At 38.7% G+C, this 14,432-nt stretch overlaps 1 protein-coding gene across 2 annotated transcripts in view; it reads right to left on the reverse strand.

The window, feature by feature from the left end:
* Positions 1-14,432, reverse strand: part of LOC136866085 (putative protein FAM10A4) — a 405,358-nt gene that overhangs the window by 46,257 nt on the left and 344,669 nt on the right. The gene's annotated exons all lie outside the window — the stretch shown is intronic.

Below are 14,432 nucleotides of genomic sequence, written 5' to 3' on the forward strand. Positions count from 1 at the left end.
TAAAGAAATTAACTGTCTAAACTCCAATCCCATTGAGACATTAAAAATAGCAAACAGAAACTGTTAGACATGATAAAGGCTTTTGGGGCTTAAGCTGTGTCAAGGAAATAAGGTGAAATTCTTTACATTTTGCAGAGAACATTGCTCTGCGTCTCCAGAAGGAAATCTTGACTGTTCACGAGGAAGACTTCCCCAATAATGAAAGTTTGAATTTGGCCGTTAGTAATTGGAAGGGGTACGTTCGTTAGTCACCAGATGGCTCCCTGTACACTGGCACAGCACTAGCATTCCAAGTGGCACCATCTAAAGTAGGTCTGGGAGGGGGCATAACAGGTGTACATATGTATGGAAGTATGACACTAACACAAGCCTGGAATGGAACATCTGGTGATGAGGAACATACGAATTTGGATTCGCTGGTAGTGGAGCATTTTGAGGAGGAGGTTATTGCTTCAGCGCCCGTCAACACTATGATTTGGTGGGGGTACGCTGTCGATACATTTGTCATCTGGACAGAAGGTCCCGAGAAACTTCAGCCATTTCTAAACCACCTAAACCAGCAACATCCTACAATTAACTATGGAGATAGGGTCGGATGGATGCCTTCCTTTTTGGATGTTCTAGTAACAAAGAAACTGGATGGCTCCTTAGGAAATACTATCATAAGCCTACCAGCCAACCAACAAAAATCACTGTCTCCATGCAGATTCTCACAACCATCCACCACAAAAACAGGGCATTCTCATGACACTCACCAAGAGGGCGATGCAAATTTGTGAGTCATCAAATATCCAGGAGAAGATGGACACACTCAAAGTAAATTCAAGAGTAAAGGTTACAGCGATGTAGAGATTCATAGATCCCTGCATCCCAGGACAACTAAGCAAAGCTCACAGAAAGAAGAAGTGAACGGAACTGCTGCTTACCTGCCTTACATTCATAATAAAATATATTGAATTGCCAAGGTCCTCCGCAAGCACAATGTTAAAGCCGTGTTGGGCATTGTCACTGAAACTGCTCACAATTTAGGTAAAACCAAGGACAAATTGTCCCACCATTACACCCTGGGGAAAATTCCCTGTACTTGCAGCAAGATAATATATTGGCCAAACATGCTGGTCCATTGGTACTCGCACCAACGAACATGAGCAAAATATTTGTCTCAACAAGCCAGACAAATCAGCAATTGCTGAGCACGCCCTATCATCGGATCATGACGTTGTGTTCCAAGATGTTCGAGCTCTTACCCACACTAAACACTCTACAGGTCTACGATTATACGGGAAGCTCAGAAATACATAGAAATCCTAACAATTTCAACAGGGACACTGGCTAACAATTTAGTCATACGAGGTTGCCAGTCATTACGGATTTACAAAGATAATTCTCTTCAATGTCCTTTCACTATTGTCATTCTGTTTTGGTGTTTTCCAAATTCGTACGTTCTTCACCATCAGATTTTCCATCCCAGGCTTGTCTTAGTGTCATACTTTCATATGTATGTACACCTGTTATGCCCCACCCCCCCATCCCAGACCAACACTAGATGGTGCCGTCACCTGCCACTTGGAATGCTAGTGCTGTACCAGTATACAGTGAGCCATCCGGTGACTAATGAACGTACCACTTCCGATTACTAACATGCAAATTCAAACCATTACTGGAGAAGTCTTCATATGTATAGACAAGAAAAGGTTCCACCTTATCAATAAAGTTTTTATTGTAAGAATTAGCTTACAGGACTGGTTTCGACTTTAAATAGTCATCATCAGGTGAACATTAATACCTTTACATATGTGTCAAGCATTAATTGGTATTGCCCTTTCTAAAAGGAGATGCCGTATTAAAGCATCATGTCTGAGTGTCCAAACTGGGCATATTAAGTGTAAAATGATTATATATTATAATTTTGGCATTCAGGTACTTGGGTATAAAGCTATCTTCTTCGGGACTAGAATTTGTCTATGAAACCTAACCTAAGCTTAAATCTAAGTTACAAATACATTAAACACATTAAAATACACAGTACATGTTAAAATCCATTAAAATAATGAGTATAAAACATTTCATGGAATTGAATGTGTGTGTCTTGCGTGTATCTTCATTCTCGTTTTTGAGCCCAATGTTGTAAATAATTCAGTACTTGCGTTCGTAGGCAATGCTGTAGTTCTCTTAAAAAGTCTTATTATTTACTTAAATGATGTCTTCACTTGTATGTGTGGTGAAAAGCTTCTATTGTTAACAAAATTCGATTGTATAGACAGAGGTAAGTATGTGCAGCTGTGAGTGGAATCTTATTCTTTAAGTATTGGAAGCAGATGTGGTCTTGGTCATGCGTAAGTATTTCTTGATGCAGAGTAGTAGTGGTGGCTCCTTCCTCATGTATATCTATGTGCTGATATATATTATCTGTGGAAGACGAAAATAAAGTGAGAGTAGAGAGTTATAAGCTGAAGGAATGCCTGTGTGTGTGTTAATGTGAATGTGTACTTACTATTGTTGTCATGGCTGGGTTGCATTTGATCTGAGAGCTTGGCGTGTACTGCTTCATGTTCTCCTCAGGTTTGTGTCTGCTGCTGCGAGGGGAGTGGATAGAGCAGTAGGGAGAGTTGCAGTTGTGGGGGTAGGGGTGGAGCTCGGTGTGTCGTTCGACGGTACTACGGCGCGTGTTATGTTCTGTTTATTGATTATTTTGAGGTAGTCATTTTTTAAGGTGGGGATGGCTTTATTGAAAATGATATTAGTTTTTTCTGCAATTTCATTTATGTTGTAATTGGGATTGGCGTATTGATCTAACGATATGTAAAAATCTTCTGTTATATTGAGCAAGGGGTCCTTAGGATTTATATTTAATATTTTCATGTCATTTGTGATGTTCGTGAAGCTGTGTTTATATTCTTCAATGTGCTTGCCTATTGCGGAAAAATGATTATGTTTTACAGCGTTTAAGTGTTCATTATATCGGATTGTGAAGTTTCTACCGGTACGTCCAATATAGCGGGTCTCACAATTGTTACACCTGATGCGGTATACTCCTGATTGATTGTACTTGTTATTACTGTTAACTGTCTTGGTATTGTGTAAGATGTTAGTGCTATTGTGCGTGGTTTTGTATGCTATTTTTAAGTTATGTTTTTTGAAGATATTAGTTATGGGATATATGTGTGGGTTGTTGAAAGTAAATGATACGTAATCCTTTTTAGGTTTGTGTATTTTTGTCAATCTGGTTTTGGGTTGAGATTTAATTTTGTGAATAATTGTACTGACCATTTCTTTCTTGTATCCATTATTTTTAGCTATTTTGTGGATTAGTTGTACATCCTCTTAAGTCATCTTCTGTTAACAGTATATTAAAAGCTCAATAGATCATGCTGTAATAAGCTGCTTTTTTTAATGTGTATTGAGATGGATGGATTCTATTTTGATCGTGTTCGAAGTATGTGTGGGTTCAAAAATTAGATGTATGGCTTTTCAGGCGTTTGCTCTATTAACCAGCATTTCGTCTTAGGTCTGACACTAGACACTGATTTTTGATATGCTCTATTGGTGGAAAATTATCTGATTCCCTGCATGGGAATTTAGAATTTCCGTATGTGTGGGTTTTCAGTATATTTTGTATGATAAATGGTTTTCGTGTCTAGTTATTGTTATATCCTGATAGTTTAAGGTGTGATTGTTTTCAGTTTCTTTGGTAAATTTTATGTAGGGGTCTATTGTGTTAAGTTTATCCAATATGATATTATCATCAGTGGATCTATTATCAATGATGACAAAAATGTCGTCAACAAATCTGCACCAAAATAATATATTATCTATTTTGCTGATTGATGTGTATTCTAAATAGTCTATGTAAATTTTGGCCAGTATGCCAGAAGCAGGAGACCCCCTTGGTAGGCCCTGTTGTTGGTAGATTGTGTCATGAAATCTAAAATAGTTGTTATTAGTGGCGAATTCAAGTAGCTTCATAAATTCCTCAATTTCTAGAGTGCTCAGATTACTGTGGTTCCTTAGATTAGATTCAATTATTTATATAGTTTTTTTGGTGGGGATATTGGGATACATGCTAGTTATATCGAATGATGCTATGGTATGGTACTGCTCTATCTTTAGTTCTTTGGTTTTGTTACAAAAATCTATTGAATTCCGTATAGTTTTGTTTGCTAGGAATGAGTAATGCTTCTTAAGGAATTTTTGGATGAATAGTGAGAGTTTATATGTTGGGCTTGCTCTATAATTTATGATAGGTCTCATTGGTATATTTTCTTTGTGTATTTTTGGATAGGCTTTAGCAGTCGGTAGTTGGGGGTTCATTACTATAAGATTTGTAGATTCTGTTTCAGTAAGAAAAAAATGTGTGTTCTTTAGTAAGGGTTTGAAATTTCTTTGTATGTTGTTAGTTGGGTCTTTATGTAGGATTAGAAAAGTGTTGTCTTGGAAGCATTCTTTAGTCTTCGTTATGTATTCATCCTTATCGATGATAACAGTGGTGTTGCCTTTGTCGGCTTTCGTTATGAGTAGGTTATTCTGTTTTATTTTGTTTTTAAGTTTATTTATATGTACTTTATTAGTGATATTATTGTTTGGATTATTGTTTCAAATTTTGCTTGATGTATTGTGGAAGTCTTTTTATGATTTCGTGTTTGACTTCTTCGTGTAAATAGCGTGGAAGTTTTTGTATGGCGTTTTCAGTTTCCGTAACGGTGGTTGTAATGTTCTGGAAGGCCGACATGTTGCCCCAGTTATGTTTGGGTCCCTTGCTCAATATTTCAGTTTCCGTTTCGTTGAATGTGGTTTTTGTGAAATGTTTTACTGCTGGGTGAAATCTGTGTTCAATGACTTTATTGGAGTAGGTTGGAGGATTCACGTTCATGATTTCGGTCGTTGGTTTTGGTTTAGATGGTTGTTTTACGGCTTCTAATTTCTTGTTTAGTGTATTCTGGTTTTTGATTGCTAAGTCTTCTATTTTTTCTTTAGAGATGTGTTGAAATTACAGAAAAAACCAATATCATTTTCAATAAAGCCATCCCCGCCTTAAAAAATGACTACCTCAAAATAATCAATAAACAGAACATAACACGCGCCATAGTACCGTCGAACGACACGCCCAACTCCACCCCTACCCCCACAACAGCAACTCTCCCTACCCCTCTATCCACTCCCCTCGCAGCAGCAGACACAAACCTAAGGAGAACACGAAGCAGTACATACCAAGCTCTCAGATCAAATGCAACCCAGCCATGAAAACAATAGTAAGCGCGCGCGCGCACGCACACACCCACCCACCCACCCACCCACCCACACACACACACACACACACACACTCTACTCACACTTTATTTTCGTCTTCCACAGATAATATATATCAGCACATAGATATAGATGAGGAAGGAGCCACCACTACTACTCTGCATCAAGAAATACTTACGCATGACCAAGACCACATCTGCTTCCAATACTTAAAGAATAAGATTCCACTCACAGCTGCACATACTTACCTCTGTCTATACAATTGAATTTTGTTAACAATAGAAGCTTTTCACCACACATACAAGTGAAGACATCATTTAAGTAAATAATAAGACTTTTTAAGAGAACTACAGCATTGCCTACGAACGCAAGTACTGAATTATTTACAACATTGGGCTCAAAAATGAGAATGAAGATACACACAAGACACACACATTCAATTCCATGAAATGTTTTATACTCATTATTTTAATGGATTTTAACATGTACTGTGTATTTTAATGTGTTTAATGTATTTGTAACTTAGATTTAAGCTTAGGTTAGGTTTCATAGACAAATTCTAGTCCTGAAGAAGATAGCTTTATACCCAAGTACCTGAATGCCAAAATTATAATATATAATCATTTTACACTTAATATGCCCAGTTTGGACACTCAGACATGATGCTTTCATACGGCATCTCCTTTTAGAAAGGGCAATACCAATTAATGCTTGACACACATGTAAAGGTATTCATGTTCAGCTGATGATGACTAAAGTTGAAACCGGTCCTGTAAGCTAATTCTTACACTAAAAACTGAATTGATAAGGTGGAACCCTTTCTTGTCTATTAATATGTAAACTATCAATATGGAAATGAAACTAGTAAATCAAGATCGAGAAGTCTTCCTCGTAAAAAGTCAAAAATTTCTTCCCAAGATGTAGAGCAAAGTTCTCTGCAAAACGTAATGAATTTCACATTTTCTTGATATGGCATAAGCCCAAAAAGCTATGTCATGTCTACAGTTACAGGCCATGAAAACATCCATAGGAACTGTTAGAATTCACGAGAAATTGCACCAGTGAAGCTGTGCTGTCCCACATATTTAATTGCGTGAATTCCACTATTTACTTTTTTACTTTGGACATACCTCATACAGCCCATCTCATATATTTCCCGTACTCCGTTCTATTGTACTCTTGCTTAATCTCGCCAACAATGTACTGGCTACCATGTTGTTCAATCAGCTGACTCTTACGTCTTCGTGAGGTCAGTTCTCTAACCTGTTGCTTTCCCTCTCGTACCTTCTCAAAGGACTTTCTACCATACAAACATGCACAGCCTCTTCTGATGGGCAGGTTGAACTGATAGTGGGATCAGTGTGGATGCCCATGCACATTGGACTTTTGTCAGACAGCTTCACTTCTAAGATAAATTTGAACTGTTCAGAACATGATAATAGTCCCTCAACCAGAACAGAATAGTGGCCCCTCATGTCAGTCACTCCCCCAACTCTGCCAACACTCCAGAAGAAAGATGATGAAATTTTATGTTACATTTTATATTTCTCTGTATCTCTCACCTGACGGAAATGTATGAAGCACATGGCGCACGTGGATCCGAGGTAATCAGTCTTCCAGGCAGGAATCGCACTAGCAGGGGTATTTCAGTTGTCTCGACAAAAAATACTGCAATGTATTCTAAATGTTGGTAAACTGTACGGAACGTACAGAAAACAACAATACAGTTTAACCAGGAAAAAGAACCAAATACTTCAAATTTATTCTTCGGGCAGAATCAAATTCTTGTTTATATGAATGCATTATGGGAATCTTCAAGTGTGCACTGAATAACTTACTTTCCATGTTGTGGGTTTCTCGGTTTCCTTTCCCGTCCCTTTATTCCCACCTTGTTATTCAATTTTGTAATATTTATTGAGATTAAGATAACCTAGATCCCTTGGAAATATTTTTGCTTGAAAGTTCATTTGTATCAAACTCTAAAAATGTAACTTATGTAAATTCACTTTATCTCATTTAACCCCTCTATATACTGTAGGTTGACTCAAAAATTTGTCTTCTGAAATGCCTTTATCCCCAAGATCCTATTTTTTTTGTCTTCCTATTTCAGTAAACTATTTTTCAAGTTAATATTGTGTCCCTTTTCATAGTGAAACTACTTGTTCTGTATTATTATTCTCGTGTCAGAAACATATCCCCATCTGGCTAAATTAACCTTTGATCTGCTCATTCCAGATCTCAATTTATTCAGGGACTTCCAAGGCAGCATTCCTCATCATGGCCAAGAAGCGAAGTTTCCAAAATTCTCCTCCAACTAGAGGGAAGGTAGGTCGTAGTCTCAAATAGTTGTAGCCTAGCTTTTTCAACAGTGATTCAAAGAAAACTTGTCCTTGATTTCAATCGCTGCAGATGAGGTTTGCACCCATGCATGAGATGGGTTCTTTCCTGTTCCACTTTCTTTCCGTATTGGCAACTATTCCTCTCTGAATAGGAGGTGATGCTATTCCTGCGAGGTGGTATAACCATTGAACAGGAGTGGATTTCAAGCAGCCTGTTATAAGTCTACACGTTTCATTAACAGCTACATCCACCTGTTTGGCATGCATGGATCTATACAAAACAAGAAGGGCATACTTTGCTGCAGAATAACATAGTGCCATTGCAGATGTTCGGATGGTATCAGGACGACTTCCACACTGTGACCCAAGCAATTTCTTGAGGAGATTGTTCCTAGTGGATACCTTTGACGTGCAGTCCATGCAGAGCTTCTCAAAAGTAAGAGAGCTGTCGAACAAGTACAGGTGTTAATCAAAGGAGTATTTAGTTATCACATGTAGAAATAATTAATTTTGTTTACTACACATAACCTGATGAAATGAATATAATTATTAGCACAAGGTGTTTGTATACAAAATAGCTTATCTAGTTTCCTCAATTGGCGGTTGCAGAGTAGGTTTCAGCCTACAAGTGGCCACGGCTGGTCCGACAGCTCTGCACTCTGACCGACCAACCAAGCAAGGGGCGAGTGGCTATGACTTTACCATGGCTTTTCACCCCTGCATTTGGGAGATAGAGGGGGCTGGCCCCACCATTAGCTGTCATAAGAATGATTTTCCGTTCTCCTGTACTAAGGCGAATACCGGTACAGTTCCTAGAATACTCCACAGCTGCCAACCCCTCATCTTCTCCACACATCTCTATCACCATCACAAATCTTCTGGCCTGAGAAACAGTGTCATTATCTATGAGTCCCTCCTGCCCCTTGAGGGGAAGAATGAAAACAATTTAGTAGTAGTAGTAGTAGTAGTAGTAGTAGTAGGAGGTTTCTTCATCATAATCTAATGCTCTGAATAGAACGAGACATTAAGCACAATAAAACTGTTAAAAGTTTACATACATTTAAGACACAAGCACCTTCACTAGTTGTAACAGAGAACCGTGCAAGCAGCTGTTAGGCTGTACCTTCCGTCAAGAGTGCATACTCTGCTCTTTTACCTGCCTGAGTTGGAGCCCTGCTCACTGGGACGAAATGTGCCTGCCTTTGTTCTACATCGACTATCAGCAACTTACGATCATCCTCCTCCTCCTCCTCCTGCTTACCCCTTGTCCAGCTCCTGCCAGGTCGGGACGCTTATGGCACCTCCACCTTCCCCTCACCTTCCACCATTCCTCTTCCAATATTTTGTCCCAGTCCAGGTTTCTTCTTCTTGCACTCCTTTTTATTGAATCAATCCACCTTGTTCTAGGTCTCCCTATCGCTTTCCTACCCAACTTCATCTCCACCATCTGTTTTGATATTCCTTTCTCCACCATCCTCTTTACAAGCCCAAACCATCTTAGTTTACTCCTATCAGTTCTCTCATTTACGTTTTCCATTCTAACCTTCTTTCCCACGTCTTTGTTTCTCAATATATCTTTCCTATCACACTTCTTAGATACCCTATTTCATTTTGCTGGCTTGAATTCTACTCTCCTCCCAACTTGTCACTGTCCAGGTCTAAGCCGCATAAGTCAATATGGATGCATAATACATTTTGTACATTATCTCTTTACACTTCCTATTCCAGACAAGGTTTCTTCCATTCTGGTAGAATGCATGGCTCTGTTGCATACTTACTTACTCCTTGATACTATGGTCCTTGCAGAACCTTGGTCTCCGCAACAATCTTCTTCCAAAGCTCTCTGTCGACTGCCTTGGTCCTCTATCTCCGGACTCCCATGGTACGTAGATCAGCCTCCACCTCTTTTATCCATTGCTTTCTTGGTCTACCTCTACATCGTCTTCCACCTGGATGCCCCTCCAGCACTTTCTTAGGTTCTCTTGTAGTCTCCATTCGATGAACATGTCCTAGCCAATGCACTCTAGCAGTCTTCATCAAATATACTATATCCTGCTCTTGGTACAGGTCTCTAAGCTCCTGATTAGATCTAATACACCATCCCAGTTCAGTTTTTACTGACCCAAAAATCTTCCTCAATACCTTTCTTTCCCATGTCATTAACCTATATTCTTGTGTTGTATTTAATTCCCAGGTCTGAGCTCCATATGTAACCACTGGTCTAATGACACTCTTATAAATGGTCAACTTAGCTTTCCTGGATATTTGTTTGTTTCTTAATGTTGGAATTAAGGCAGCATAGCATCGATTTCCTGCAGCCAGTCTAGAGCTTATTTCCTTTTTTGTTTCATTTTGTGAAGTAATCAGAGAGCCTAGATATCTAAATTCCTGTACCCCTTCAAAACACTTTTCTCCACACCTAAGTGCATTTGTAGGTTGACTAGGTCTGGAACTCACTAGGACCTTAGTTTTGTTGTTATTCACTACCAGTCCAATTTGCTGTGCTCCCCTCTCCAATTCTTCATAGGTGGAAGTGCATTCTTTGTACGAGAAATTATGGCCACATCATCTGCATATGCCAATATTTGAATCAGTCTATGATATATGTTCCTTTCACGATTTGCAGTGATGGTATGCACAGCTGTTTCTAAAGCAATATTGAAGAGGACAGCAGACATTGGATCTCCTTGCCTCAAACCCACTTTTACATCAAAGGTTCACGATACTTTCCCTTGTACGCATACCTTAGATTTACTTCTACTCAAAGCTGTTTTTACCAACCTAATCAGCTTCCCAGGATAACCAAGGGCTTTCATTTCGATGAGTAGTTTTCCTCTTTGCACTGAATCGTACGCTTGTTTAAAATCAACGTACAGTTGATACAGTGGTGTTATATTCATAGCACCTCTCCAGGATGATCCTGATTGTAAAGATATGATCTATTGTTGAACGGTTTGCACGAAATCCACACTGATATTCTCCAAGATCCTGCTCTGCTTTGTGTGTTAGACACTTAGCTATTATTATGGTAAAGATCTTGAAGCCTATGCAAAGCAGAGATATCCCTCTGTAATTTTCACATTTCAATTTATTTCCCTTCTTAAGAATTGGGTACACCAAAGCTGTTTCCCATTCTTCTGGTAATTTCTCTGTTCGCTAGACTTCCAGTATCAACTTATACGATGTTTGTATCAATACCATTCCACCATATTTTAACAACTCAGCAGTTATTCCATCTTCTCCTGGTGACTTATTATTCTTCATCGATAAGAGGACACCTTTTACTTCTTCCAAAGTGGGTAGTTCACTATTGCATTCCTCAGATTCATCTTCATTAGATTCACTATTTGGCAATTCTAATTCATATTCTTCATTTTGTATTTTAACTGGATTCAAAACCTCCTCAAAATATTCCGCCCATCTATCTAATATTTCCTGGGTATTTCCAAGTAGTTGCCCATCCTTATTTTGTATGCAGCTTACTCTTGGTTGAAATCCACCTTTTCTCTGCTTTACGTTGCTATAAAACTTTCTACTTCTCTTATGCTAAAAATCTTGTTGCATCTCTTTTAGCAGATCTTTTTCCATTTCTCTTTTCTTTTTTCTACAAAGATTCTTGGCTTCCCTTCTGCATTCCATATATGTTTGGTGAGTAGCTCTTGTTGCCCGTTGCATATATATCATCCTTGCTTTATTTCTTTTCTCCAAGGCTAGCTTTACTTCCTCATACCAATCCTTCTTTGGCTGTTTCTTTCTTTCTCCTAGTACCTCCTGGGCTGCATTCGTGATGGCTTCTTTAATCACCCACCATGATTCATCCACTGTTACTGCATTTTTATGGTTTTTGAAACCTTCTTCAATCTGTCTTACATACTCCTTCCTCCTTGCATCATCATTAAGTTGTTCTTGGTTAAATCCTTTCCTCCTTTCTGCTTTACCTCTGACTCTTACCGCAAGCTTTTGTTTCAATTTAGCTTTCACCAAATAGTGGTCTGAATCTATATCCGCACCTCTATAAGTACGCACATCCTGTACATCTGACGCGTGTCTTTTATCAATCAGTATGTGGTCGATTTGATTCTTGGTGTTCCCATCTGGTGCCTCCCAAGTTTTTTTATGAATTCTCTTGTGCTCAAATGTAGTGCTACTGATTACCATATCCTTTGCTGTAGCGAAGTCAATAAGCCCTAACCCATTGTTGTTACTTTCCAAATGTAAACTCTGTGCTCTTATTGTGGGTCTAAATTCTTCCTCTTGTCCCACTTTTGCATTGAAGTCCCCAATTACTATTTTAATGTCATGTCTAGGTGCCTCATCGTACTGTTTCTCTAGTTCTTCATAACATTTATCCTTTAGTTCACCCTCCTTTTCTTCCGCAGGTGCATGTGCGCTTATAAGTGTATAATTGAAGAAACGGCCCCTGATTCTCATGATACAGATTCTTTCATTTACTGCTTTATAAGAGATTAAGGTATGCTTCAGTTGTTTCGATATCATAAAGCCTGTTCCACAGATGTTATCACTATTCCCACTATTGATTAAAGTATAATCCTGTAAATCGAACATCTCAATATCCCGCCATCTAATTTCTTGTAGAGCAGCGATTTCAACATTATTCTTTCTTAGTTCCTCTTCTAGTTTTCTGCGTTTCCCTGGCTGGAGTAGGCTTCTCACATTCCAAGTCGCTAATACCAATCCATAACCATTTCCTCGCCTAGGTCGTTTATCAATTTTATCCGTCCCGTTTGTTCTTACTCTTTGCGGCTTCTCAACAGTTATTTTTTAATGGGATAGAGTTGTCAACCCTATGCCCAACTCCCAACCTGGAGGACCAGGGTATCCCTTTTAGTCTGGATCATCACCTTCGACCTGTCCGGCAAGGGAGGCCTTATCAGTAGCTAAGCTACCGCCGGCATAGCTCTCAGGATCTTTTGACCACACAAGCCCCACCACCACGACAAGGTAAAGATACCATCGACGGGGGGCTCTGTTGCATCCTATTGCTAATCTCCATTTCCAGCCTTATAGGCCTATTCTGCATTAATTCACTCCCTAGGTATTTGAAAATGTCTGTTTTGACCACCAATTTTTACAATGCCATTCCCTTGTCTTTCTCCTCTTGATATTACCATAGTCTTGCTTTTCCCTGTGCTAATTTTCATACCATACTTTAATTTTCTCGTTCAGTACATCAAGTTGTTCTTGTACTTCTTTGCTGTTCATTCCCCAGGCCACAATATCATCTACAAATAGTAATAACATCTCCCTATTCCCATGTGCTTTCTTTGTCTCGTTTATAATTTCATCCATAACCATTAGAAACAAAACAGGTGACAGCACACTCCCTTGTCTTGGTCCAGTTTCATTTCTAAACCATTCCGTCTTTCCAAATGGAATCCGTACACTGCTGACACAGTTGCTGTACATTGCTTGCACCATTTCTACAGTTTGTGTACCCAGTCTCTTTTTGACCATGGATTCCCAAAACTTCTTCCTAGCAACATTATTGCACGCCTCTGTTAGATCTATGAATGTCCCTACCAGATCCTTTCGATATTCTCAATTCTTTTCCATTAATTACCTCATGCTGAAGATTGGCTCCACTGTAGATCTTCCACTTCTAGAGCCATACTATTCCTCATGCAACTCTTCTTCTACCATTCTCCTCATTCCCCTTTCTGATATATTTTACAGTATTTTTGTCATTTGTGGTAAGACAGTGATTCTTAAGTTATCTAGTTATCCCTTCTTAAAGACTGGTATTATTACTCCCTTTCCCCAGTCTTCTGGCGCATATTTCTGTTTCCATATGCACTTTAACAATCTGTGCACTTACGGTAGTCCAAAAGATCCAGGAGCCTTTACAATTTTGACATCAATTTCATCCATCCCTGGTGCCTTTCCCATTTTCATTTTACGGACTGCGAATTCCACCTCTAACATTGTTATATCATATTCTAATGTTGAGTCATCGCATACCATCTTCTGTGCACAATTTCTCACATTCAGCAATTTATCACACAACTCCTTCCATCTCCTCTTTATTTCTTCTGGATGCTTTATCAAATCTCCACCTTCCTCTTTCATCAGCTTTTTATAAACTCTTTCTTTCCTATTACTTTGTATAATTACATACAGCATTCTTTTATTGCCAGCTCCATCCATTTTCATCATTTGTGTAAATTCCCAACTGTTCTTTTCTTCACATACAAATTTCCTACAATGTTTTCTTCTTTTTTTAAATCTCTATGCCATTCTTGCCATGCTTTCTTCTTTTCTTTCACTGCTTCTCTAACTTTCTCAATCCACCACGTGTCTCCTTTTCTTTCACTCTTGTTGACAATCTACCACAGCTACACTCTTCCCCATTTACAAATACCCTTTTGAAGTTGGACCATTTATCTTCCACACTTCCTGCTTCAGTAACCAGAATTTATTGTTTCAGTATCTCCAGAAATTCTCCCTGTACATTCTTATTTTATAATTTCTATACTTTTATTCTACTATCTCTTATCTCCTTTAGTTTTTCTATATTCCCCACTCTCATTTTTGCTATCACAATTCTATGATCTCCATCGAATGCTTCTCCTGGTAAATCTGTGACATCCATCAACTGTCTGCGATTTGTCCTTTCAGTAATCAATTACTGATTTATTCTTCTATCATCCCAGCTCAATCTTGTAATTTTCCTGCAGTTTTTCATCCAAAACCATGTGTCGCCTACAACCATTCCATTCCTCTCGCAAAACTCAACTAGTTTCTCTCCTTCTTCATACCTTTTCCCATATCCCTTCACTCTATTGGCAAAATTACATATGATTGTTCAGTAAATAATGTAGGAATCAT

Source organism: Anabrus simplex, chromosome 3, assembly GCF_040414725.1.
Source record: "Anabrus simplex isolate iqAnaSimp1 chromosome 3, ASM4041472v1, whole genome shotgun sequence".
NCBI classification, from domain to species: domain Eukaryota; kingdom Metazoa; phylum Arthropoda; class Insecta; order Orthoptera; family Tettigoniidae; genus Anabrus; species Anabrus simplex.